This window comes from Myotis lucifugus, unplaced genomic scaffold (assembly GCF_000147115.1).
Source record: "Myotis lucifugus unplaced genomic scaffold, Myoluc2.0 scaffold_1, whole genome shotgun sequence".
NCBI lineage: Eukaryota > Metazoa > Chordata > Mammalia > Chiroptera > Vespertilionidae > Myotis > Myotis lucifugus.
This window is the reverse complement of record NW_005871049.1, coordinates 21,295,946-21,322,290: the sequence shown is the minus strand read 5'-3', so window position 1 is coordinate 21,322,290 and position 26,345 is coordinate 21,295,946. Positions and strand designations below refer to the sequence as shown.

General features: G+C 46.4%; 1 protein-coding gene and 1 non-coding gene across 2 annotated transcripts in view; both read right to left on the bottom strand.

Annotated features, from left to right (window-relative positions):
* Positions 1-26,345, bottom strand: part of TMEM131L (transmembrane 131 like) — a 142,054-nt gene that overhangs the window by 74,874 nt on the left and 40,835 nt on the right. The window lies entirely within an intron of this gene.
* On the bottom strand, positions 10,191-10,299 carry LOC111826600. Its single transcript, XR_002829961.1, has one exon. It is a non-coding gene; the product is annotated as a U6 spliceosomal RNA (small nuclear RNA).

The window sequence follows — 26,345 nt, the reverse complement described above, 5'->3', positions numbered from 1 at the left end:
CTGCTGGTACTGCCAGAGACCTGGGAGGAATTCGGTACTTTTTGGTTATGCAATAAACCTGGAATTGATCCCTGCGCAGATAGAATAAGCCCCAGCCTGGGGCTGCCGCTCCTGAGCGCGAGCCCACTCAGGGCAAAGCCTCCGCAGGTTCCCACCCACAGTACAGACTCTGCCGGAGGCACTTCTGTGATCTCACAGTGAGTCCTCAGCCTGAGGGCCTCCGGGGAAAACTCTGCATCATAATCTTAGCACAAGCTGTTTCCTGCTTTTACTTTTCATTTACAAAAATGCTTCTCCCCAGAAGTTTGAGAGGAAAAATATGAAATACACAGGCATGTCTACTCAAGTTAGAACTGCCATTCTTCCTGGTAAATTAACAATTTGCAAAGAAACACTTCACAGTGGAGGCAGAAGCCAGTATTTTCCCCATTAAATCCCCACGGAGGTAGGGGGAAGACATTTGGTAGAGCACCGTTTTCCTGATTCCTTCCACTCTAAAAAGCCTGGGGCTTCCAGGTCCAAGCAAAAAGAGAAGTCCTTGGAGCAATACCAACTGTGGTCTGTTGGAGGTGCTCTTGCCAACAACAGGATAGCTGGGGTTTTAAGCCACCAGGGCATGTTGATGGCCAAGTCTGCCTAAGGCCAAAACAAAAGTCCTCCATGCTAGTCTGCCCCTTCAGTGGCTGATGGCCTCCAAATTCATACCACCCATGGATGAGGTGCTCCTTCTCTCAAAGACTAACCCCTCCCAGCCTTTTCCGGGTGGTTCCTGGACTGATTCCAGGGCCACACAGCCCCCATCCTGCCCTCTCCAAAGTGTGCACCCTCTCCTCCCCTGCTCCGTCCTCCTCCACTCCAGGAAACTCAGCCCCTCTCATTTGAGAAGACCCTCTCCTGGTGCTCCCTACCTCTTCAAGCCCTCTTCTTCCCCCCATAGCCAAACTGTTGGCAAAAGTAACAATGTCAGCAAGTACATTTATTGAGCACTTACAGTATACCAGATGCTGCACCCAGCACTTTATTATCCTTCATGCCATTTCCACACACAAGGAAACACACTTTGAGCGTTTAAACAGCTCCCCAAAGCCCACTCCGCCATTGACGGTTGAACAGGAATCAGCCCCAACACTAACTACACTGCCTGCCATCCCATTTCTCTGGCATCCTGTACCCTCACTCGACCAAGACAGCTCTTGCTGAGGTCACCAAGTACTGAGCTCACTTAATCTCTCTACTGGCTGCTCTCCTTCAGTTCTAGGAAATCTCACAGAGTCTTTCCCCTCCCTCTAGGACTGCATCCTCTCTCTCTCTCTCTCTCTCTCTCTCTCTCTCTCTCTCTCTCTCTCTTTCTCTCTCTCTCTCTAATTCCTGTTCCCTCATTCTTCCTCAATTCCCACCCTCTAGGTTCATTTATCACCCAGAGGGTGATGCTCCCTATACAGACATGTGTCTTTTCATGGCTGTCCAGTAGCCAAGCTTCCTTAGTGCATTCATAGATCTTACACGGTCACCCCTCTGGATTGCCACAGGATCAGGGGCAGATGCCACCACGCAGGAAGGTGGAGAATCACTGTTCTGGAGTGACCACAGTGGCCGTGCAGCGGGTGACCGGCGGAGGGGCAGTGTCTTCTGTGGTCTACTTCCATGACCCGTTTCAGCTGCGGTTCTAGCTGCTAGGCCCACTTTGGCTTGTTTGTTTTCTAAGCCTGGTTCTTAAGTCTTCCTAGAGATTCTGTACGCTGCCCAACCGCTTTTCAATAAATTCCTTTTCTGCTTAAACCAGCCAGAGCTGGTTTCTGTGGTTTGACATGCATTTCTCAAGCCTGTGTCGGTGGCCTGGACCAGACGCCCTCCTGCTGATGGCCTGCAGGCACCTCCAAATGGAATCTAAGATGGAGTTCAACGCCCAGCCTCCTCTCACCATCGGTTCACAGGGTTCAGAGCGCTGCACTACTGCCTCGGTGAGGGATGGCTCCCTGCGCACTATTACCTCCATGAGGGATGGCTCCCTGTGCACTATTGTCTCCGTGAGGGATGGCTCCCTGTGCACTATTGTCTCCGTGAGGGATGGCTACCTGCGCACTACTGCCTCCATGAGGGATGGCTCCCTGTGCACTATTGTCTCCGTGAGGGATGGCTACCTGTGCACTACTGCCTCCATGAGGGATGGCTCCCTGTGCACTACTGCCTCCATGAAGGATGGCTACCTGTGCACTACTGCCTCCATGAAGGATGGCTCCCTGTGCACTACTGCCTCCATGAAGGATGGCTACCTGCGCACTACTGCCTCCATGAAGGATGGCTCCCTGCGCACTACTGCCTCCATGAAGGATGGCTACCTGTGCACTACTGCCTCCATGAAGGATGGCTTCCTGTGCACTATTGCCTCCATGAAGGATGGCTACCTGTGCACTACTGCCTCAGTGAGGGATGGCTACCTGTGCACTACTGCCTCCATGAAGGATGGCTTCCTGTGCACTATTGCCTCCATGAAGGATGGCTACCTGTGCACTACTGCCTCAGTGAGGGATGGCTACCTGTGCACTACTGCCTCCATGAAGGATGGCTCCCTGTGCACTATTGTCTCCATGAGGGATGGCTACCTGTGCACTACTGCCTCAGTGAGGGATGGCCACCTGCCCAGCCGGGAGCCTGGATGAGACCCTGTCTCCCCTGCCTTTCTTAACTGTAAGTACATGCCGAAGGCTGCCCTGTAGTGTGACACTTTTACACCACTCGACTCTCTCCATACCTTCTACCTTCTACTCTTACTAGCAGGACCTTATATTCGAGAGGCACTACATTGCATCTTGTTTAAAGAATTTTACAATATATTATTACATTTACACATTTAACCACACCATGTGCTATAAAGGACTCCTTTGGCTAACTGGCTAAACAACTTTGCAAAACCCGACCAAAGAAAAGGCCAGTAATTAAGTCCCAACTCTCATTCCAACTTTCATCATGCAGCTTCTCATCTATGGCTTAAAGACTTAACATCTTTCCCTAGACTCTACAAAGTGTTAAAATAATTAAATATGATTTTTAAGTCCGTGAAATGCAAAGTACATTTGTGTTGGCTTTCAGCTCAAGGACAACAAATTAGCACGAAAAAGAATTCGGTATTAGAGGTCTCCCGCAGTCACAGAGTTGGGCAGATGATGCTAGAAGCCAGAGCAGAAATTCACAGGATGAAAGGGGCATGGGGAGATGAGGGATGAGGGACTTTTCCTCCTCAATCACAGGTAGACAGTGCAAGTTTGTGAAAGTGTGTGTAACACTGTAGCTCTTTCCAGAAAAGCAACTTTGAGTTCCCAAAGTGTCCATATAATCCAGGGGTCCTCAAACTTTTTAAACAGGGGCCAGTTCACTGTCCCTCAGACCGTTGGAGGGCCGGACTATAGTTTTTTAAAAAAACTATGAACAAATTCCTATGCACACTGCACATATCTTATTTTGAAGTAAAAAAAACAAAACGGGAACAAATACCATATTTGTATTTGCATGTGGCCCGCGGGCCGTAGTTTGAGGACCCCTGATATAATCCATATAACTTTAGATATTAGTTCTCTGAACCTGAGCCAGGTATTTTTTTAAAGCTCGTCTCTAAACCTTTAAGCACATCGGTAGCTAAACTTGCTGGTATTGTACAAGCATTAATGCTCGATCCCACTGACATGCATGTCTTCACTCCACCTGCAGTAGAGAGTATCACAGCTGTGTGTGTGTGTGTGTGTGTGTGTGTGTGTGTGTGTGTGTGTGTCCCTGTCCCTCGAAGGGCCAGCCTGATGACCCTCTTGGCCACAGTGAGTGAAGGAGCCAGCTGCTTCGGTCTACCAGGAAGAACACAGCGACTGTTGCTCAGCTAACTCATGTCTCAGGGCAGTGCTGTTTCTCAGAATACCTGGACAGCACTATTCAACAAGTTGAAGACTTCTCCCTTTAAAACAGGAAGAAAAAAAAATCTACCCTTGAGTATAATTTTTTTTAAAGTATGTAGAAGTTCTTTTAATTGGACTGTGAAGCTGTCCACTAAACACACTAGCATACACCACACACGTGCCCACAGAGCGTAACACTCCTGCCACGCTCACTTGTGTGAGAGAATCCCACTGTCAGGATGTCTTGAAAGCTGATTTTTCTCATGTGAACCCTGAGGAATACGGACTGGAGAAATCCATCTAGAAGGTGCCCAGAAAAACAAATGCTCCTTAACCCAAGTCAGAGGGGCTGGAGTTTTGGGTTTGTTTTTTTTCTTAGGGATGGGGGAAAGGGAGTGTGGTAACTTAAAAATGTGTTATGTCACAAGCAATTTTCCCTTGAGAAATCATGCTCACGGTTTCATGGTTTCTTTCCCAGGGTTCTGTGACAGAGGTTGTTCTTGGCCCTTAATATCCCCCTCTCCTTCCATAATTTTTAACTGGTCACATTTCCCAGGCTCCCTTGCAGCTGGGTATGGCCATGGGACCAAGTTCTAGCAAATGGGATATAAGTTGAAGTAACATGAGGCAGCTTCCAGAAACTCTTTGGCCCATTCCTCCCATCTGCTGTCATGAACACACATGTCTCCACCCTACACCTGAGGAGGAGCAGGTCCCAGGGAAGGGGATGCGGTGCTCTTGAGGGAGCCCGAAGCTACAGAGCTCTAGACCAGGGGTGGGAACCTTTTTTCTGCCGAGGGCCATTTGGATAATTATAACATCATTCAAGGGCCATACAACATTATCAACTTAAAAACTAGCCTGCTATATTTGGTCAAACATTTCATTAACTCACCCCTAGTGCCGTGGCAGGGCCAGACCAAATGATTTCTCAGGTTGGACTTCCCCACCTCTGCTCTAGACTCTGACAGGACAGAGGAAACACTATCTTATTCTTATTTTTTGTTTGCTTTGTGCGAGGGAGAGGGGGCTTTGGGGGGGGGGAGCTTTGGAGGTGATATAATTTAACCAATCCCCTATTTTTGAAGTTGCCCTTTAATTAACACATTTTGATTTTTAAACTGCATATCAAAAACTCACATGTTGGTACTTGGACAATCAGGGAGAACATTTTGTAAAGTGTATGACTGTCTAACCACCATGCTGTATACCTGAAAGCAATACAAAATAATAGTGGAAGAAAACAAAACAAAAATGCTATCTTGTTCTAAACCACTCGTCTTTTAGAACTCTGTTACCTCGCAACTTAACTCTCACTGCAACAGCTTCTCACCCTTGGCAAACCCCAGAGCCTGCCAGTGGCCACTGCTCAACAGAGCAAGCACCAGGCAGCTGGCCCAGGCTCCGGGCTCTGCCGGCCCCAGGGAGGCAGGCTCCACGGCCAGCCTTTCATGTGGTTCAGAACCAGAGCTTCCCAATAAATCAGGAGCTAAACGTCTAACGCAATAAAACTAACCCCAACATAACCCAAACCTGATGGTTAAACAAAGGAAATTCTCAATAAAGAAAAGAGGGTTCCTGCTGCCTTTCACTGGGAAAGCCAGGGACTGTGGTGCTGGCCGACGGTGGCTCTGGTCACATGAGAGGGTCAACGAAGAAATGCCACATATGAACTGCCTTTAGGGCTGGACACACAGAAACTAGCTTCTAATTCAGAACCTTTTGTTCTGCCTGATGTCTCCTGTGCAGGGACAAGCCTCCATGCGGGGGCGCGCAAGGATCTCTGTGAGACATTCGGGGGAACGCAGACTGAAGTGGCCACGCCAGAAATAGAAGAGGTGCTAGATGGATCACACAGGTGAGGTCTCCACCTGCCCTTCCAGGAATGAAGTCCTAGAAGGGACCATGCTGAGAAGAGCCCGACACCCTTTACACTGCAGTGAAGGCAAAGAGTAAAAATTACTCTACTTTTTAAAGACTACTTGAAACTGCCTCAATTATTGGGACACATTACCTCCTTCCCCTGGGTGGCTTGCAGGAGCCCTACAATGGAATCCGGCTCCTTCTTAATCTACCTAAAGTCCTTCGACATGGTGTCCAACGGCAGAGCTCTTGCAAAACCAGAAGAGAGAACATGGGGGAAGACAGTGTCCTGTTTCCTAGTCAGTGTTGGGAGAAAGGCATTAGGTCAAAGCAGTGAAAACGTTTGCCAAAGTCCCAGAGCCCAGGGGTCCTCAAACTTTTTAAACAGGGGGCCAGTTCACTGTCCCTCAGACCGTTGGAGGGCCGGACTATAGTTTTTAAAAAAACTATGAACAAATTCCTATGCACACTGCACATATCTTATTTTGAAGTAAAAAAACAAAACGGGAACAAATACCATATTTGTATTTGCATGTGGCCCGCGGGCCATAGTTTGAGGACCCCTGCCATAGACTCACTGGGGACCAATCTGGGACCAACTCACAAAGGCAAATTAGCCAGAAAGATGAGTACAAGAGATCATCTAATGCTGTTGTGATCAGAATTTCAGTTTCCACTCCTACAAAATTAAAGTAACACCCCTAGCCCAGAGGCGTGGCTCAGTGGTTGAGCGTTGACCTATAAACCAGGAGGTCACGGTTGCATTCCTGGTCAGGGCATATGCCTGGTTGTGGGCTCAATCCCCAGTAGGGGGCATGCAGGAGGCAGCCTATCAATGATTCTCTCTCATTATTGATGTTTCTATCTCTCTCCCTCTCCCTTCCTCTCTGAAATCAATAAGAATATATTTTTAAAAATTCTAAAAAATAATCATCAACAAACAACAAGTGCTGGTGAGGATGCAGAGAAAAAGGAACCCTTGTACACTACTGGTGGGAATGCAGACTGGTGCAGCCACTATGAAAATCAGTAAGGAGGCCGAAACCGGTTTGGCTCAGTGGATAGAGCGTCGGCCTGCGGACTGAAAGGTCCCAGGTTCGATTCCGGTCAAGGGCATGTACCTGGGTTGCGGGCACATCCCCAGTAGGAGATGTGCAGGAGGCAGCTGATCGATGTTTCTCTCTCATCGATCTTTCTAACTCTCTATCTCTCTCCCTTCCTCTCTGTAAAAAATCAATAAAATATATTTAAAAAAAAAAAAAAAAAAATCAGTAAGGAGTTTCCTCAAAAAATAAAAATGGAACTGCCCTTTGACCCAGTAATCCCACTTCTAAGAATATAGCCCAAGAAAACAGAAACACACCAATCAGAAAAAATATATGCACCTCTATGTTCATAGCAACACAATTTACAATAGCTAAGATTGGGAAACAGCCTAAGTGCCCATCAGCAGATGAGTGGATTAAAAAACCGTGGTACATCTACACAATGGAATACTACGCTGTTGTAAAAAAGAAGGAACTCTTACCATTTGCAACAGCATGTATGTGTTAGGGGCAAAAATAGAATATTGGGGACTAGTTATGATTATGGGAAATATTAATCATGCTCTGTTAACCATGATTGTATTGGTTAAAGAAAGGACATTCTGACCTGGCTGGGAGTTGTACGCCCTCAGGACTTGGGAGTCAACCTTGGACCTGGGAGTCAACCTTGGAACTATAGGTATTCTCATTCAAGAACTGCCTATTACCTTAGAAAGATTAACAGCCTTGTTGTCCAGATAATGAAGTTCCACCCCAGCCTCCTACTTCCCCATGCCTGTAATCCCTACTTCCCCATATAATCCTTGTCTTACCCTAAATAAGCAGCTGGCCTATGGGGGGCTGGAGAGCAAATTTTTGTGGATGACCTGCAGCTCTCCCATACTGCCGGCAATAAAAGCTCATATATGATTCAACCCTGTCTCTGCTTAATTGGCTCAAGTAGTGGCAGGCAGCACGGGCCACTGGTTGTCCGGTTACAGATGGACCTGGAGAGCATTATGCTAAGTGAAATAAGCCAGTCAGAGAAAGATAAATAGCACATGATCTCACTCATTTGTGGAATATAATGAACAACATAATAAACTGATGAACAAAAATAGATCCAGAGACAGAGAAGCATGGAACAGACCGACAAACCTCAGAGGGAAGACAGGGAAGGATGGAAGGAGGGTTAAGAGACCAACCAAAGGACTTGAATGCATGCCTATAAGCATAACCAATGGACACAGACAGTAGGGAGGTGAGGGCATGTGCTGGGGGCGGGAGCAAGCGGGGAGAGGTCAATGGGAGAAGGAGACATATGTAACACTTTCAACAATAAAGAATTTAATTTTTAAAAAAAATAAAGTAACCCCCCCTATGTCCACTAGGAGCATTAAGTGAGATGGGTTTGTAAATAGCTTTGCAATGGGCCCAGTAGAGTGTTTGCCCAGGGAGGGGAGAAGTGTCTGTTCTAAGGTCGTGGGGAAAAGCAAAATAGTTTCATACTGAGTCCCATGGACTCTACAGAAGCCAATTGGGCTAAAACAGAATGTCATGTGTGGGGGTAGTGGGGGCGGGCAGACCGCCTCCAAACTTAATTCAAGGGAGATGACAGCTCCAGGCTGCACTCCAGGGGCACAGCTGCAAGTAGCAGGAGCCTCCCTTTCCATTCAGCCCAGGGAATTTAATTGTTCTTAATTATACAGCCACCACTCATATGCAAATAGTGCATGAAGGGTTTTCCTTTTAAATTGTAATGTTTCTTTCAGATTCTAGAGGCACTGAAGTGTTACTGCTGAAGATGTCACGGAAGAAAGCATGGCCCTGTGGTGGCTCAGGGTAGGGGAGAGGCCCCTCTCCACCCGCCCACTCTCCCTTTGTCCAGCCCTGCAGGCTGTTACTCTCCCACCGCCAGGCCTGCCCCAGACTGGCTCCCAGGTCTCCTTTTCAGCCTAGTTCTTCGCTAACACCTTCCCCGCTCTTTCCAGCGCTCTCCATCTCCAGACAAAGCGCAGTGTGAGTCGGGCAGCAGAAAGGAGAGGGAAAAGCAAGCATCAGCTGGCAGAGAGGCTGTGTTATCCCTTCAGTCCCTGCTGTTGGAGTCCCGATGAACGTGGACTCCAAAAGGAGAGCTTGCTGAGAAACACTGTTTGGAAGAGAATAATCGCAACATGAAAAAAGTGCTGGCAACAAGTCAGTAAAAGGAAACAAAGCTGCCATGTTCAACATGATTACAACCAAAAACCCTACCGAGGAAGATGAGAAGGTGATTAGCAGAATATTAAACGGGGCCGTGTTAGGATGGGTGGGATATGAGTGACATTCCCCTTCCCCCAGCTTTCCAAAATTGTTAAGTAGTTTGATACCTTTGAGAATATTCCAAATGTGTGGAGTTATGTTGCTGTTAGAAAACTCAAGGGCGATATAGGAAGATACATTCTTCTTAAATAGTTATTTCTTTGTGTGGATTCAAAGAACACATTTCCACATTTATAAGTTACTTAAAAGCTAACAAAAGTTTCAATTCTGAAACCACTTTCTTGTTCCTTTGCTCCACACTCCCTAACTCACTGGTTACTTCCTGTCTCTGTGGGCTTCTCCTTCCACCACCACCACCACCTCTTTACCAAGCCTTCCCTTCCCCCTCTACAATCACTCATTCCATGATCTGATCCAGTCTCCAGGCTCTAAACATCACCGGAGCTTACACCCGACCCAACTCTCTCTCCAGTCCCAGCACTCTGGGTGCCCACCCACAGGTTCACTGGAAAGTCTAAAAGACGTTTTTTTAAAAGTCTAAACCAAGCCCCCCCAGCGTGGCTCAGTAGTTGAGCATCAACCTATGAACCAGGAAGTCACAGTTCGATTCCCACTCAGGGCACGTGCCCGAGTTGCAGGCTCCCAGTCATCAATGATTCTCTCCCATCATTGATATTAGTCTCCTTCTCTCCCTTCCTCTCTGAAATCAATAAAAATATATGTATTTTTAAAGTCTAAACCAACACCCATGACTTACCTCAACCCACTCTATCCATAGCCATCATGACTCAGTTGTTGAAGCCAATAATTTTGGAATCAATCATCCTTGTCTGTTTTCTGCCTTACACCCCACATCAACCTACTGGAAATCTTGTGTGAGCTGTGCTTTCAAAACATACCCAGAACCTCACCACCTGCACCCTGGTCCAAGCACCAACATCTCTTTGAGTTCTTAACTATTGACTACAATAGCCTCAAGCGGTCTCCCTGCAGTCTAAGCTCAACACCAGCCAGGCAGCTTCTTAAATCCTAATTCAGATCCCTGCTCCGCTCCAAACCCCGTGATGACTCCCCATTTCCAAGGTCTCACATGAACTGAGCGCCACACTCTCCCCCGTGACCTCACCACCTTCAATTCCCTCTTTTTTTTTTTTTTTTTAATAAGGAATGTTTCACAAATTTGTGTGTCATCCTTGTGCAGGGGCCATGCTAATCTTCTCCGTATCATTCCAGTGCTGCCAAAGCAAGCACCAATTCCCTCCTTGATACCTGTCCTGCTCTCACCACTCTGTAAGCACTCCGGGCCAAAGTTCCCACTGTAAATCAAAACCTTCAGAATCTACAAATAACAGTTACACAAAAATAGAGGCAAGCTGAGGTGCGGCCTGCATCTGACCCTCAGCCTCACTTCTGCAGTTGCACCCCTATTTCAAGCATCAATGGGGTGCAGATGTGTACCCCACCCCCACATCTAGTCCCCTAGCTGGAAAGGGTGTGAATGTGCCCAATGTGGGGATAGAAGATCTGAAAGATGGAGAGAGAATCCCCAAATTCACTTACTTCTAAGGCCAACAACCCTCCTTCTTCCAGGTCATAAGAGCTAATAAATCCCTTTTAATGCTCAAGCTAAATAACTGTAATCAAAAAGGTCCCAACTGGTAGTTAGATGAACCCAGTAACTCAAATGTAATTCATGAAATCAAGTAACCTTTGGAATATTAAAATACATGTTATGACTCTATATAAAAACAAATGCTTTCTGAGAAAAAGGATGAACCTGCATCCTCACCAAAAAATAAAAAAGCAAGTGGGGTGGTCTGCATCTTTATAAAACCAATTGCTTCTTCTAGGAGAGACAGAAATGTTCTCAAATTAGATTGTGGTGATGGCTGCACAGCCCTGTGGGTATACTCACAACGCAGTGAACCACACACTTAAAATGAGTGAACTGTATGGTGTGTGAATTGTATCTCCATAAAGCTGTTGAAAAAAAACAAAAAGAACCAAAAGCAAGCACACATGCCAGCCTCCAACATCAAGCATTCATCAGGATTCAGCGTAGGAAAGGGAAGAGGAGGCGCTTTCTGCATCTTCTCATACATGTGCTCGTACTTCCTTCCTGTGCACACAGACGCCTCCTACACAGCGAAAATGCCGTATGCAGATGCCTCTGATTAGGGCCGGCCACATTTCCCATCATTATGCAGCCTAATTCCTGCCTATTATCCAAACGCAGACTCCTTCTGCCTAATTTCAGGCAGCCTGGCAGCTGCAGAGGGAGAACAGCTTGCCCTTCCGAGGAGGCCCATTTGACATAGAACCCCTGCTGCTAAGAGGACTCCAGTTCTCGACATGTCAATCACGTAGGCACAAGGAGACCTGGGAAGAACGGCGACTTCCTTCTTCATCTGTGAGCATGTTCCTTCCAAAGCCAGCATGGAAGATGAAGAGAAGGGCAGACTTCAAGACTAGTTTTGGTACTGGGGGGGCGGGGGTTTGGGGTAAGCGGAGGGAGGTGGTAAAGAATCAAATAAGAGCAGAGCAAGTGCTTACACAAGACTCGCTCTCTCCCCAGCTATCTCCATCTCCATATTAATCTTCATGATCTTTAAACCACCTGACCTCCAGAGCTCAGTGCACTCCCATACGACTCAATTACTCTGACTTTGCCCGTTCTCCAGATAATCTCTTGACCCCTCTTCAGAGGAGGCATTTCCCTATTTTAAATAGCTTTCCTTGTGGTTTTCCTTTAGCTATAAACAGAGATTTAAAAAAATACTAAAATACTGTAACTGTACTTGCTACAATGAGATAGGGTATTATATTGCAAAGGGCCATAGTTATTCAGTGAAATACTGTATATAAAGTGTTCGGTTAAGTTTTTAACTCTCATGACAAACAACTCAATTGTTATGCTGTATTCAGTGACACTTTCGAAATATATTTCTTTCCTCTAGTAATAACAAAACAGGGACATCCTGTACACCCTACACTAGAAAGACTGCCACATTCTGGCATCAGTTACAGAATTCATCACTTTAAATTCAAGAAAAGGTGAATCCCTAGCAGGGGAATCTTTAAAAATGTGTAGCTCCTAAACATTTCCTCCTCCCTTAAAAAAAAAAAAATCATCATGAGCACCAGCTCAGGGAGTCAAGAAATGTGGGCCACTGGTACCCAATTTGGTGCCTCTCAGAGATAACGAGGGGCAACCTTAAAAAACAAAACAAACTATATATATATATATATATATATATATATATATATATATATATATATATAGACACACACACACACACACACACACACACACACACACACACACACACCCTAGGACTCCACGAGCTCTTCCTGAATCAGAATATCTGGGGACAGAGCCTGCAAATATGGATTTGGGGAACAGCTCCCCCAAGGAACTCCACCGTCCCTGCTCCCATTAGGAAAGCAGGTGTGCATTTGGGATATCCACAGACCCATTTATCCATCTCTCTGCTGTTCATTCCAGGACCCTTCCAGGGACACCTCATTTCTAACACAGCTCATTTCCATTATAAAATTCCTCCGTCTCAGGGAGAGCCAGGTTGCAGGAAACAAGCTAGCTATTTTAAGCAGGAAGGGATGTTCACACAGGGAATTGATACTTAATGTGATTGTTGAAAGGTTTGAGGGAGCAGGCTCTATGCTGGGCCTCCAGGAAGGACTCCCAAACAACAGGGAACTGGCTCCCAAGGGTGCTGGTGCCTCTGTCATGGGGAAGGCGGGGCACCTCAGGAAGCTGCCCTGGGGCTACTGAATCAGGAACATCCTGCCAGCTGTGACCCCGGGACCTGGGAGCTGCCTCTGTCACCTTTCCTGGTCCTATGCCAATATGCTCTAAGCTGGATCCTGGGAAGAATCATTCACTTCCTGCTACACTTTGCGTTAATGAAATATGTTTCTGACGCTGCTTCACTGAAGAGCAGTCACCAGAACTGACTCCAGCATGATCGCCTACCCTGAACAGAGGACCTAAGGCCTCACTCACTGTCCAGCCGTCTCTAACACCCCAAGTCTCCCGCACCTACCTTCCTTCCTCTGGCCTTTTCCTCTCCATTGCCCCTTCCCGTGCAGACAACTGCTAATCCAGATCCCAGGACTCAGCCTGATGACATCTTTTGCATTTCTTCTTCTTTGATTCAGCTCATCATGCAGCCTGTCTAGTTTTGTTTGTTTGTTTGTTTTTTAATACGTATTTTTTTATTGATTTCAGAAAGGAAGGGAGAGGGAGAGAGAGATAGAAACTTCAATGATGAGAGAGAATCATGGATTAGCTGCCTCTTGCACACTCCCTACTGGGGATGGAGCCTGCAACCCAGGCATGTGCCCTTGACCGGGACCGAACGTGGGACCCTTCAGTCCGCAGGCTGAGGCTCTACCCACTGAGCCAAACAGGCTAAGGCCAGCCTGTCTAGTTTTGTGTGTGTGTTTGTTTGTTTGTGGTTTTTTGGTTTTTTTGTGGTTTGTTTGGGGGTTTTTTTGGGCTCCTGATTCTTATCATCCAATAAACTGGCTGTATGCCCCCAAATCCTATCATTCACCAAATGAATGACACTTGAACTAAGCGGATAGGATGACTACAAAATATACTAACACCACCTTCACTGGAAAATTCTAATAATCACATTATCAGCATGTGCCCAAATGCAACCAGCATTTTTTCACATACTAGTCTTTTCTGGACCATATGTCCAACTCAGCCTTTGGTGCTAAGAGCAAGTAAAAAACCCTGACCACAAGGACTTTATATTCTCAGACGAGCAACAGAGACTTAAGACAAAAGGACAACAGAGACAGCAAGAATTTTAGATGCTGCAAACAGACAATCTGACACCAACATGAACTAAGAGCTACTCAGATTTGAAATGATGAGAGCTGTCCTTTTTTTAAAGCATGTGTGAGGTCTCCTGAAAGGAACATATGGCAGCATCTTGTGTAACAGCCCACAGAGTCCATTTTTGCAACCAGATCTTACTTAATACAATACACTGTGTGACTTCAAATCATGGGCATATGTCAAATACGGAAAATCTCCCACAGCTACCTGGGCAGGGTGGGAAATGAAGGGAGATCTTTAAAGCAAATGAATCCGTTCCCCACACAAGGAGTCAGGCCAGAGAGTACACCTCAGGTGTGATACAAGTCGCACATGGGCCCCTGATTTCTGAATTTAATTTCTCCTCTGAGTAAACTATTTTTATTTCTAGATTTCACTTGATATCATATTTGTGCTGGCATTAAGACTCCCCCCACCCCGCCCCCTGCCTGAGGATTCCGCCTTCTCTTCTCATTGGTTTTTCACCGTTTTCAACCCACTCCCTCCAAATCAGCAGCATCTGTTTCTAAATAAGGTGTCCACACAGGCCTCTTACTTTACATATTCACTCTTAGTAAGTGGAAACACACACTTGGAGTTTCTCTTCACGTTATGCAGAAGGTGGAAGAGGCACCCACAGAAGCTTGCTAATTTGTTTTAAGTGGAAAATTTTTACTTTCATTTTTTTTTTTTTTTTGGTAAAAGGATTCCATCTCACCTACCACACTCACTTTAGAAGTATGCCTTAAATAGGAAACTCAAAATAACCAATCGTTTCTTTTACTACTGTAATGATAACCAAGTCTATATGGAACAAAACATTTCCACCATCTAGAGATGAAAGTCAAAAGTTCACGGACACTAGATGAAGTGTCATTTCCCCTAAGCACCGAGATAAAATTAATCACAAAATATCCTGGAAATCACCAGTGACCACGGAACAGAGGAGACCGATGAGGGGAACCTGGCACCCTCTGGACAGAGATCCCGCCTCCTGATTCCAGAGGGTATAATCCTTCCAGACCAGACTAAATAAATACCCAGCTGCCCTACAGAAAGGGAGCAAAACCTCAAAGCCTGGTGTGACCGACAACAGCAGATAAGAACCCACGGCTGGTTGTTTCAAAATCTCCTCTCTCTCTCTCTCTCTCTCTCTCTCTCTCTCTCTCTCTCTCTCTCTCACACACACACACACACACACACACACACTCTCTCCGAGGGAGGCCTGGCTCCCCACTATTTCCTTTTTTTTTTGTTTAATGCTCACCCGAGGATACGCTTTTATTAATTTGAGAGAGAGACAGACAGACAGACAGACAGACAGACAGAAACAAGTATGTGAGAAACATTGATTGGAAGCATCTCAATGTGTCACAACCTAGGTATGTGCCCTGACCAGGAATAGAACCTGCAACCTTTTGGTGCACGGGATGATGCTCCAAACAGCCACCTGGCCAGGGCTGTTCCCCCCACACTATTTCTTAAGTCTTGGAAACTCTACAACTGAGGTGTACGTGATTACTGTCTTGCTCGATACAGCAACTTTGACACAAACACATTAGAAGACAGGCCTGGGAAGGGAACCTAGGAGACAAGACCGGGATTTTAAAGAGGAACCTGGGAGAAAATGGAAGTGAGAAAGTTATTTCCTCCCTAAGTTCTAAAGTAAGCCTTTTCCTCCTCTCCTTGCTTTTAATCGAACACTTGTTCTCACCTTGTTTTTAACGGTTTTGTTGTTTTTAAGCCTAGAGGTTTCCCCCTAAATTTCCACAGGTGAATGAATGAGTTTATCTGCATTACTGCAACCAGACTGTACACTCTATTTTAAAAACCAGCCGTCTTTTTTCAATATTTTCAAACATACCACAGTTTTCTCCGGTCTCTAGAAAAGAATACAGTAAATATAAAACATGTTTCTCGACCCACACAAATCTATCAACGCCAACTGCTAGGAGCTCACAGGCAGCCTTCCTCTGTTCTGTTTTCATATCCTAGTTCTCCCTATCAATAAATTCCCATTTTTACAACTAACTAACCCTCCCTTTGAAGAAACAGGCTGTAACCTGTTTTATATTATCGAATGCCAAAATCTGGAAGTAAGTTGAGGCTCTGATATTTCCCTCCCACCCGCCCCCATTCTAAAAAGCCATCCATATCCACCCTGTTCTCGGCTGCAGAGACAGGAGAGCTCGGAGCGCGAATGCAGGCCCAGGGCCTCGCCGGTGATGTCTTTCACATGCCAAGGAAATCCAGCCCAGATCAAGGGGAAAAGCAGCTGCTCACGTTAACGGTACAGACAGCTGGCACTCTAACAACACACAGGACCAAAAATCAAAGGAGCCTTTAAAAATATGGTACCAAGAAGATGAAACGGAAGAGAAACGAAGTGAAGGTGGTCCGCTAAGGCCGGAAAAACTAACACAGGGACAGTGAAAGGGCGCCTGTCAGGTACTTGGGCAGGGAGCCGCTGAGCGCACTTAGCATCACTAAGTACGCAGCGCTGTGCAAACAGTGTGGTCTTTACAAAAAGAGCCGCTCAGCACAGAGACAGGCTCCGCTTTACCTCCCCAGCACATTCCTAGAAACCAGAACATAAATAAAGCCAATCGTATGTTCCCATGGGAACGACTTCCAAATGGAAGGGTTACATCCTGGCCGAAGGCACCAAAGAAATCACAGCAATGACGATATTGCACAAAACCTATGACACAGCTACAGACCCTGCAAATACTATACAGTGGTCAAATCAAGCCAGAGCATTGGAATTTGATGTCAGAAGTGGCTTGACAGACCGCAGGGTCTAACTCTCTCCTCCAGGCCAGGACATGGAAACCCAGAGGACCACTCGCCCTAGATCAAGCATCTGGTTAAAAGCCAACTGAGAAACAAACCCAGGCCTCCTACCAACCAATCCACGGGCCATTAGACAAAAGTCCCATAAGACAGACCCCCCAAAAAGCATACTCCGTTATTATAGCAGCTGCCTCCAAAATAAGACATACATGGAGCAAATAAAAATATAAGCACCCATATAACACGTTTTACCTGCAAAGCAATGTCATCCATGAAGAATTCTACATGTGTGCCTGTGATTAGCAACCATTTTCTTGTGAGCCTTTCTTACCATTTACAAAGTACTGTGGGAGAAGACTTGGATTGCCAATCGGGGGTAGCCATGGCATTTGGCCATTCGGTCCTTCTGATTGGAGACTCGGCCTCCCTGGCCTCAGGACCTGCGTGTGACCCCAGGCAGGTCCACCAGGGTCCTTGCGGGGACCACGTGCCCTGGGCGGGAATTCTCAGGGTGCAAAGCTTTGAGAAAGGCAATGTAGCCCAGCCAGTGGCCAAATTCCCCACTAGCCTTTCTGCAGGAGAGATGGCGAAAGTCAACAGGAGGGAAATGTGGGAAAGGCAGGAAGACAGCCTGGCATACCGACAGGGAGATGTGCTGGTACAACACTCTTAGGACAGTGGGATACTGATGATTTCCACCCTCTTTGTTCTTTTATGAATTACCTAATCTTGCTGCAACAAACATGAATTTTGTAATGAGAAATGTCATGAGAAAACTATGTCGTGAAGTAAGGGCAGAGCTGATAGTCAACTAGAATGGACTCCCTTCACTGGCTCTCTGAGGCCTTTTCTGATTGGCTGGATCCTTTGGGATTCCTGAGCCTGGCCTAAAAAAACAAGAAAACTTTCAGTATAATCCATAAGGCTGACGGCAGGGATGAGGGTGTAGCTTCCTTTATGGGTGTGGCCCTGATCTGGACATCAATCTTAATTTTCTTTTAGCACTAGCTAACTGCAGACCTTTTCCCACAATGCTATCAGTAACAGTGTTCATTGTTAGTCAACCGTAAAAATTCAACTACAAAACCCGAGGCTAGTTAGAAGCAGCTAACCTCCTACGGACTGCTCTCCTCAGCACACCCTTCACAACTGTTAGCCAACCACCTGTGCAAATTTCAGTCTTTGTATTTCTAAAACCTTAATTCCTCCTCCTAGAGACTTCCTCTTCTTCTTACCTCAGGTCTTACCTTCAGACTTGCATCAGATTTGGCTTCCTGCTACACAAGACTGGGCTGTTTCCCTTTAAACTGTTTAATTTTATTATGTCTCTCTCCCCTCCCCATTTCATTCCTGAGACAACTGTCCCCACCTCTAGCTTTAGGCACACTGCCTGGCCTCCTATCTTCTGAAAGGAATTTCATTCAACAGACAGCAATGGAGACAGAGGAAATTCCTAAGTTTCACAAATACTTCTGGTTGAAAAGCAACATAATTCTGGCAGTTTTGATGAATGTGGTTTGCCAACTGCTGACATAATATTTGGGATTGACATTCACAGGAAACTCTATTTCAGGTCTTAATTTGACATCAAATGCTAAAGGCACAATAAATGCGGAAGGCAAAAAAAAAATACAGGTAATCCTATAGTCGCATGGTGTTTAGGTATTTTTTAGACCAAAGAAAACACAGTACCATAGAAATATTACATGGTGGCCCAGCCAGCATGGCTCAGTGGTTGAGCATCAATCTGAACCAGGAGGTCATGGTTCGATTCCCAGTCAGGGCACATGCCTGGGTTGCGGGCTCGATCCCCAGTAGGGGGGCATGTAGGAGGCGGCCAATCAATGATTTTCTCTTATCATTGATGTTTCTAGCTCTATTTTCCTCTCCCTCCCTGAAATTTAAAAAAAAAAAACACTTTAAAAAGAAATATTACATAATGGTTAAGTGAACAGATGAAGCCATAAAAACCTGCTCAGTCCTGAAGTCCTATAAAGACTAACCAACAAGTACCAGAGTGGCTGTGGGGAAGCCCAGGGGGCTGCACCCCGACAGAGGTGGGTTTCCTCTGCCCTGTCTAACTTACCAAAGGTAACCGAGGCAGGGCCTCAAGCAAACCCGTGTGGAAAGTGCTCTGTGGGAGTGGGAGGGTGGGGAAGCCAGGAGGGAGGGTGGTGCAAGAAGAAGACAGGAGTCCGAATTGAGGTGAGAATCAGGATGGGCCCGGTGCAGAATGAGACATGGGAAGGACCACCTGCTGGGCAGGCGCTCCATCCACTGGAGGACACATTTATTAAAGAAGATCTAGGGCTAAAGCACCCAGCTAAGTGCAGGGGAAACAGCATTTACTCGTAAAAATAACACCAGGATCTTGCTCTTAAGGAACTCCATCTCACTGGGTGGAGACACACACGAGACCAGAGAACTCGGCAGACAGAGCACCGAATGCTCAGGCAGAAGGGACAGGGGGGCTTCCTGGAAGCTACACCTCACCGGGTGGAGTCTCAGGGGACCAGAGAGCCGGCCCTCTTGGCTTTGCATTTGCCTTCACTTCCATCCTGGGTCCCTTCCTTCCCCAGGTGCTCGGCACAAAGCTCCCCACCCAACCCACCCCCCGTGGAAAGAAAGGGACTACCCTTCTGAGGTCGCCTGGTATTAGCACATCACGAAAGCCAGGCCACCTATTTACTACAAACGTATGAACTTAGAAAGTTGAAATTAAAGGGCACAAAACAGGAACTCAGAACCCACAAGCTGAAGCTTCAAAGGTGAGAATGTCCCATTTCATAAAAGGTGGTTGAGGGTTCCCACTTGACTGTTCCACATTCTCCCCCACTCCTTCACCAAAGTCCCAAACAGACTCACACTTGATTTCTCACCGTCTTCAACACACACTCAACGGTTTCTTTCACATCCAAAGAGAAGACCACAGGCCCTGGTATGCACAGGGCTTTCCTCCAAGCCATTCTGCTTGAAGATGCGGCCTCATAGAAGCACAAACACTACAAGAGCAAAAGCATGATGGGCTCTTCCATTCTCCTCTAAATGGCTGAAAGACTGTTAAACAAACATGTATTTCTTCTGTAATAAGACCAAGAAATAGGGGGAAAAAAGAGCAACAACAAAACAAAGAACATGTGCTCTGGATGAACCCTGAAGACTTAATGCTCAGTGAAATAAATCAGCCCCCAAAGGCCAAATACGGGGTGACTCCACTTATCGGAGGGACCTGGAGGAGCCGAATTCATAGAGGCAGAACACAGGATGGTGGTTGTCAGGGCTGGGGGAGAGGGGATGGGGAGTTCTTGTTTAAAAAGCACAGTTGCAGTTTTGCAAGATGAACAGTTCTGTGGATGGGTGGTGACAATGGTCGCCCAACACTGGGCATGTACTCAATGCCTCTTAATTCTACACTTAAAATGGATTAAAATGGAAAATGTTACAGTACACGTTTTATCACAATTAAAATGAATAAACTCTTTCAAAGAAAAGTCTGCAGGAATGTATTGGGTCTAGTGTCCATCTGTACCTAACAACACACGGGCTTCTCTTGAGCAACATACAATAGTTTGAGCAATTATGGTGGAGACTCTCTAATTCCTAACTAGACCATCAAGGGTGACACGTGTACTGAGAGAACCTGCCTGGGAGGCCTGGGCCCAGACTTTTCCCTTGAGAAATAGCCACCCCCTTCCCTCCCAAGGATATTAGAGCCTTATCTGCAGCACAGCCTCCACCACCATTAACTGATCCCTAACACACACTCCCCGAGACTCATCTTCTCCAGCCTCACGACCGCCTTGAAGAGCGGTGGCACCCCCAGTCCAGACATGAAACGGGGCCCAAGATGACACAGAGGACAGCGGCTCAAGTCTGTGCATCACCCACCTGTGGGCAGGGCTGCTCCCCAACGTGGACTCTTTCCCCACTAAAATCACAGCCACAAACAACTGGCTTTCGGGTGGACTGCAAGTCCCTTCAGGCCCTGGTTCCTGCAGCTCACCCACGCAGACACCTGCTCTGCAACTTCAGGGCACTGCTTTCGTGCTGGATCCAAAGACCTCACCTGAAGAAGAGGGAGCTGCAACCACCCCACGGCAGGCCCCCCGTGCTTCTCATGAATGACGCTACAGAAAAAACGCTTGGAGTAGCGCTCCAATCCTTTCCATTGCGTGATCGATCCAGCTCAGTCAGGAAGCCCTGGCACCCCCGTTGGCCTCTATCACAAAAGAGTAACAGCTCCCCCTCAACCTGCTCAGCCATTAGGGAACGGAGAGGAGACAGCTCAGGGCCGGCCTTTCCTATTCTCTCATCACGGCTTCTCAAACTTCCCCCCGGAACTCCCCTGACAAGAGAATTCACTGCTCCAGGGCTCCAGGGCCTTCCCAGTTTCCTGCCTAAATGGAGAAAAAGAGCTAAAGGCTGGCTGTCTTTTTTTTAAGATGGGCTTATTTTCATATCAAACTCTTCCTTCCAAGTCTCAAGTAAAATTGGTACCAAGAAAGATGGGCCATGATCCAAGCCTCCAGAAACCTCCCGTCCCCAAAGTGAGCTCAGATGAGGAAGCAGGTCTGGCTGTCCCGCACGCAGAGGCCCTCACGGCCGGCCGGCCCCCGGATGAATTCCTGGCAAGATCTTCCCGGAGCAAATGACCGCTGATTGTATCATTCGCTTGGCATTTATGCACCGGGCTTTACCCTGGTGGTTTTGTTTTCGAGTGCATAAACGTGTAAACTCCCTGTGCTCAGGGACGGTCACACTTCCCTATTCACCCACGACATCAATTCCTGTTTCTTACACACAACAGGCACTTGGTAGAGCAGGTTCTTCAAAAAGTCCTTGGGTAAAAGAGTAAGTGCGGAGGGAGCGACGGGCCATCTTCCTAGAGGCTCCTAGTGAATTTCTGTCTCAGAGACTGGTGGGGGGAGGGGGGGGCGGCAGCAATTTATCCCCCTGCCTGGAGGCGCCAATTTTCCTCTGTCCTGGACACTGAAATTGGCCAGATTATATATGTACTAAATATATGTATTTGCTTTAAAATTACATTTGCCTGTTGTTTCCTTCTCGTGGAAACTCAAGTATTAAAGTTTAAAATTGCTCATTCTCCATATTCTACATGTCGACTAATAGAGTCTGACAGGTAAATATGTTCAAACTCCTTCCACAGCAATTTAAAGGCTCTCCTATTTTTTTTTTTTTTTGGCTTTGTTTTTGTTAATCCTCACTCGAGGATATTTTTCCCATTGATTTTTAGAGAGATTGCAAGGAAAGGGGGGGAGGAGGGAGGGGGGAGGGAAGGAGGGAAGGAGGGAAGGAGGGAGGAAGGGAGGGAGGGAGAGAGAGAGAGAGAGAAACATCAATGTGAGAGAGACACATTGATTGATTGTCTCCCACACACGACCTGACCCAGGGCCGGGGAACAAACCTGCAACCCAGGTACAGGGCCTTGACAGAGAATGGAACCCACAACCCTCTGGTACACAGGCCAATGCTCTACGACTGAGCCACACTGGCCAGGGCTTCTCTCCATACTTTTATCCCAGTTTTTCTCTTTCTGTGGTGTTAATATCACCTGACGTCAGAGCAAAACATCACTATCTCTGTGGCAAGAATAAAAAATGGGAGCCCTATTCATTGGAATTGGGTACAGTTAAGTCCTCATTTAACGTCATCAATAGGTTCTGCGACTTTTAGGCAAAATGAGGTATAACAAAACCAGCTTTACCTTAGGCGAATGATATAAACAAGAGCTAAGTTCCAGGCCATATCATCAGCATTATAACAAAACGAAGTTCAATGCAATTAACATTATTCGAGGACCTGTTGTACAAAGTCTTCGACTTCAAAACTAAACACGCTAGGCCACTAAACAATTTTCTATGCAAAAGACAATATTGACACATGACATCAGACAACTGCTGTTGAAATCCCAGAGGACTTTTCCTACCAAACCTCTAGGCCAAGAACAAAAGGTACCCACACGGCGGCCACATCTCTCCAGCTCACGTTGTGCGTGCTCATTGCTACTTCTCACTGTTCCTACGGCTGTTTGATCATCTCTCTGATTTAGTGAGTCCCTGACACACAGAATTTCCCCCCCAGGAGGGTGGGGAGGAAAGTATTCCACACAGAGACTGTGACTGATAGCAGGAAATGTAACAAAGGTGTTCAGGAGTTTTAAAATACAGCAAGTAAACCACAGGTTCAAGTCTCTCAGTGTCTCCATGGCCACAACAAGGACTTCCAGGTGGCTGCCCTGAGAGGGAGCAAACCAGAAAGAGGGGGCCTCATCAGTAACACAGAGTGTGTCCCCTGGGGTCCCAGATTCCAGCAAAAAGCTGAAAACTCGCTGTCATACACCCTAGGGCTGCTGCAAATAGTGTCTGAGCACCAAGTAAGTGAGGCTACTGATTTTTATAGTAAACCTGTTCCAACATATGCCAAAGACTGTCTTTATTGCTTGAACTTGTCACTCGTGATTTTAATCAGTAGGAGATTTCTCAACAACTTACCCAATTTTCCCTTTCCGCAGGTCAGACTAGAGTCTCACTAGTCTGTACCCCTCCCTGCCCTGTCACACTCATCACACTTGTTACATATCTTTTCTCTCAAGGAAGACTTAAGGCTGAGACAAAAACAAATTTCTTTTTTTTAATCAATATATTTTTACTGATTTTAGAGAGAAAGGAAGGGGGAGAGAGAGAGAGAGAGAGAGAGAGAGAGAGAGAGAGAGAGAAATATCAATGTGAGAGAGAAACAGTGCTCAGTTGACTCCTGCACGCACTCCGACCAGGGCACCCCAACTGGGGAACCCTGGCCGGGGACCGAACCCACAACCTGGGCATGTGCCCAGACCCAGAATCCAACCTGCAAGCTTTTGGCGTACAGGACGAAGCTCCACCAACTGAGCCACACCAGCCAGGGCAAAAAACACATTTCTTCACTATGTTTACAAGCTTTTCTATTCCATTAGCAATTTCTCAGCTTCTGCTTCTTGCTTTCATAAACTTTGCTGGACACTGGGCTCAGCCTCTTCTGATTCTATTTGCTCCTTGCGCTGGCTACTCAAAGTCCCACCTCACCCCTGGCTGCCAGTTTTTTATTGTACCCCAAACACTGTCTTCCGAAACACTGGACAGCAGCCTACAGTGCTTTCCAAAGGTGCATAGGTAATGAAGAGACATTTTTATGTCCTAGTGTTCAGTCCTCTAATAACAGGGCTCGAGCGAATACTAGGGCACCTGTGAGAACGCAGCACCTGCTGACCGACCTCCGTTCCAAACGTGAGCTGCCTGCAGTCACATTAACGCCCTGCATGTTTGCCCTGATTCTCCAGGCCTCGGCTCTCACGGAGAACAAGTCAGAAACGTTCTGTTCAACAAAAAGTGTATTGGGGTGTTTTTTCCACCCTGTTATTAAACACACACTTCAACTAAGTTTAGGAAATGGGGAAAACTAGAAAAGTAAACAAACCCCCCTGAAAACCCCATCACTCAGGTTGGGCACATTTTCAAGACATAGAAAGGAGGGTTCCAGAAGATTCCTCCCCAGCGCACAGGCTTTGCAGGGCGTGCGCCACGGAGTGAGGTAGCACAGAGGCCGTCTGGGCACTGAGAGGCTTGACTGGGCTATCACAGGAAATCGGGATCGGGGCGACTTCCGGCTAGCACGTTTGGGAACACATGATGGCATAAGCACACATGTACTGCACACAAAATTTATCTGAACTGTTAAAAACCTTCCGAGAGTATTTCTTTCACTGCTACCATATTTTTCATGAGCCTACCAGGAACCAAGCCTCGGAGGAACAAAAAAGGCTCCTTGCCTAAATGCTAAAAGAAAAAAAAAAAGGCGTTAAACTTCATGAGTTTCATTCAATTCAACTTTGTTTTGAACACCTAACATGTCCCAGGCAGGGGCAGATCCAGCTTTTCTGGGGCCTAAAATTTATTGTGAGTAAGGGGGTGTTTAAAAAGGGGGCGGGAATACATAATATATCTTACTTTCAAAAATTTAATAGAAACCATAACCACGTGAACACACTCTTAGGATCCCTCCCAGGGCCTTGGCCAGGACCCGCGCAAGTGAGGAGGAGAGTGGATGTGTTTGGGTCTGTGCCAGCGGAGGGTGGGGCAGGAACAGCTTCCCAGATCCAGCATGCGATCCAGGCAGGGATCGGGCTGGAGGAGGCAGAGGAGGAAATCTCCTGGCTCGGGAAACTAGTCCAATGGTGGGAAACAAAGAAAAGACTTCAACCAACCTCCTTCATACGTGAACGCACTTGAACAGTATATGATTCCAACTGGGGTCTCAGCGTTCAAAACACTCACGGCACTCAGTGCTGGGAAGTTTGCGGGGAAACCAACACAGTCCTCAGACACTGGAACAAGAGTTAGACACCAGAACAACCTTTCTGGAAAGCAGTCGAGAATACTTTTCAAAGGCCTTAAAACAGGCCCACCTTTAAAAAAAAAGAAAAATCTTCACCCGAGGATGTATTTTTATTAGTTTTGAGAGAGAAAGGGAGTGGGAGCAGGAGCGGGGGGAGGGGGAGAGACATCTATATGAGAGAGAAACATCGCTCGGTTGCCTCTTGTACATGCCTTGACCAGGCCGAAACTTAGGTATCTGCCCTGACCAGGAATAGAATCCACAACCTTTTAGTGCAAGAGACGATGCTCCAAAACACTCAGAAACCCGGCCAGGACAAAACATGCCCACTTTTTGACCCAGCAATTCCAGTTCTAGAAATGTATTCTAAAGGAATTATTGCAGAAGTGTTCAAAGATGTAGACCAATGTGCGGCATTATTTTTCCTTTTAAATAAATCCTATATATAAAGTACTAGATTGTAAAGCATGGAAGATTCATATAATGAACTACAAAGTAGTCATTAGAAGTGATGTAATTAGATGGAGACATGAAAAGATGCTCACAATATATTAAGCTTAAAGATTAAGTTACACTAACTCAAAAAGATATCTGCACCCTCATGTTCATCGCAGAATTATTCACAATAGCTGAGACATGGAATCCACCTAAGTGTTTGTCAATGGATGAATAAAGAAGTTGTGGTATACACGTGTGCACACATACACACACACACAATATGGAATATTATTCAGCCATTAAAAAAAAAGGAAATCCTGCCACTTGCAACAACATTTATAGAACCTGTGGGCATTGTGCCAAGTAAAGTAAGTCAGACCAAGACAAACACTGTATAATCTCACATATGTAGAATCTAAAACAAACAAACCAAATGACCAATAAGCACATAAGAAGATGCTCAACTCGACTAGTCATTGGAGAACGCCAAGTGCAAACCACAGTGAGATACCACTTCGTACCCACTAGCGTAGGTATGATCAAAAAATCGGCTGTTGGACGCTGGTGAGGATGCGGGAAAATCAGAACCCTCGGACACTGCTGGAGAGAATGTAAAATGGTCAGACACTTGAGAAAACAGTTTAGCAGTTCTTCAAAATGTAACACACAGAGTGACCACATACACCAGCAGTTCTACTCCTAAATAAATACCCAGTAGAATTGAAAACGTATGTCCACACAAAAACCTTTACACCAATGTTTATAGCAGCGTTATTCTTAATAGCCAAAAACAGGAAACATCCCAAATGCACGCCAATGGATGGATGGATTGACAAA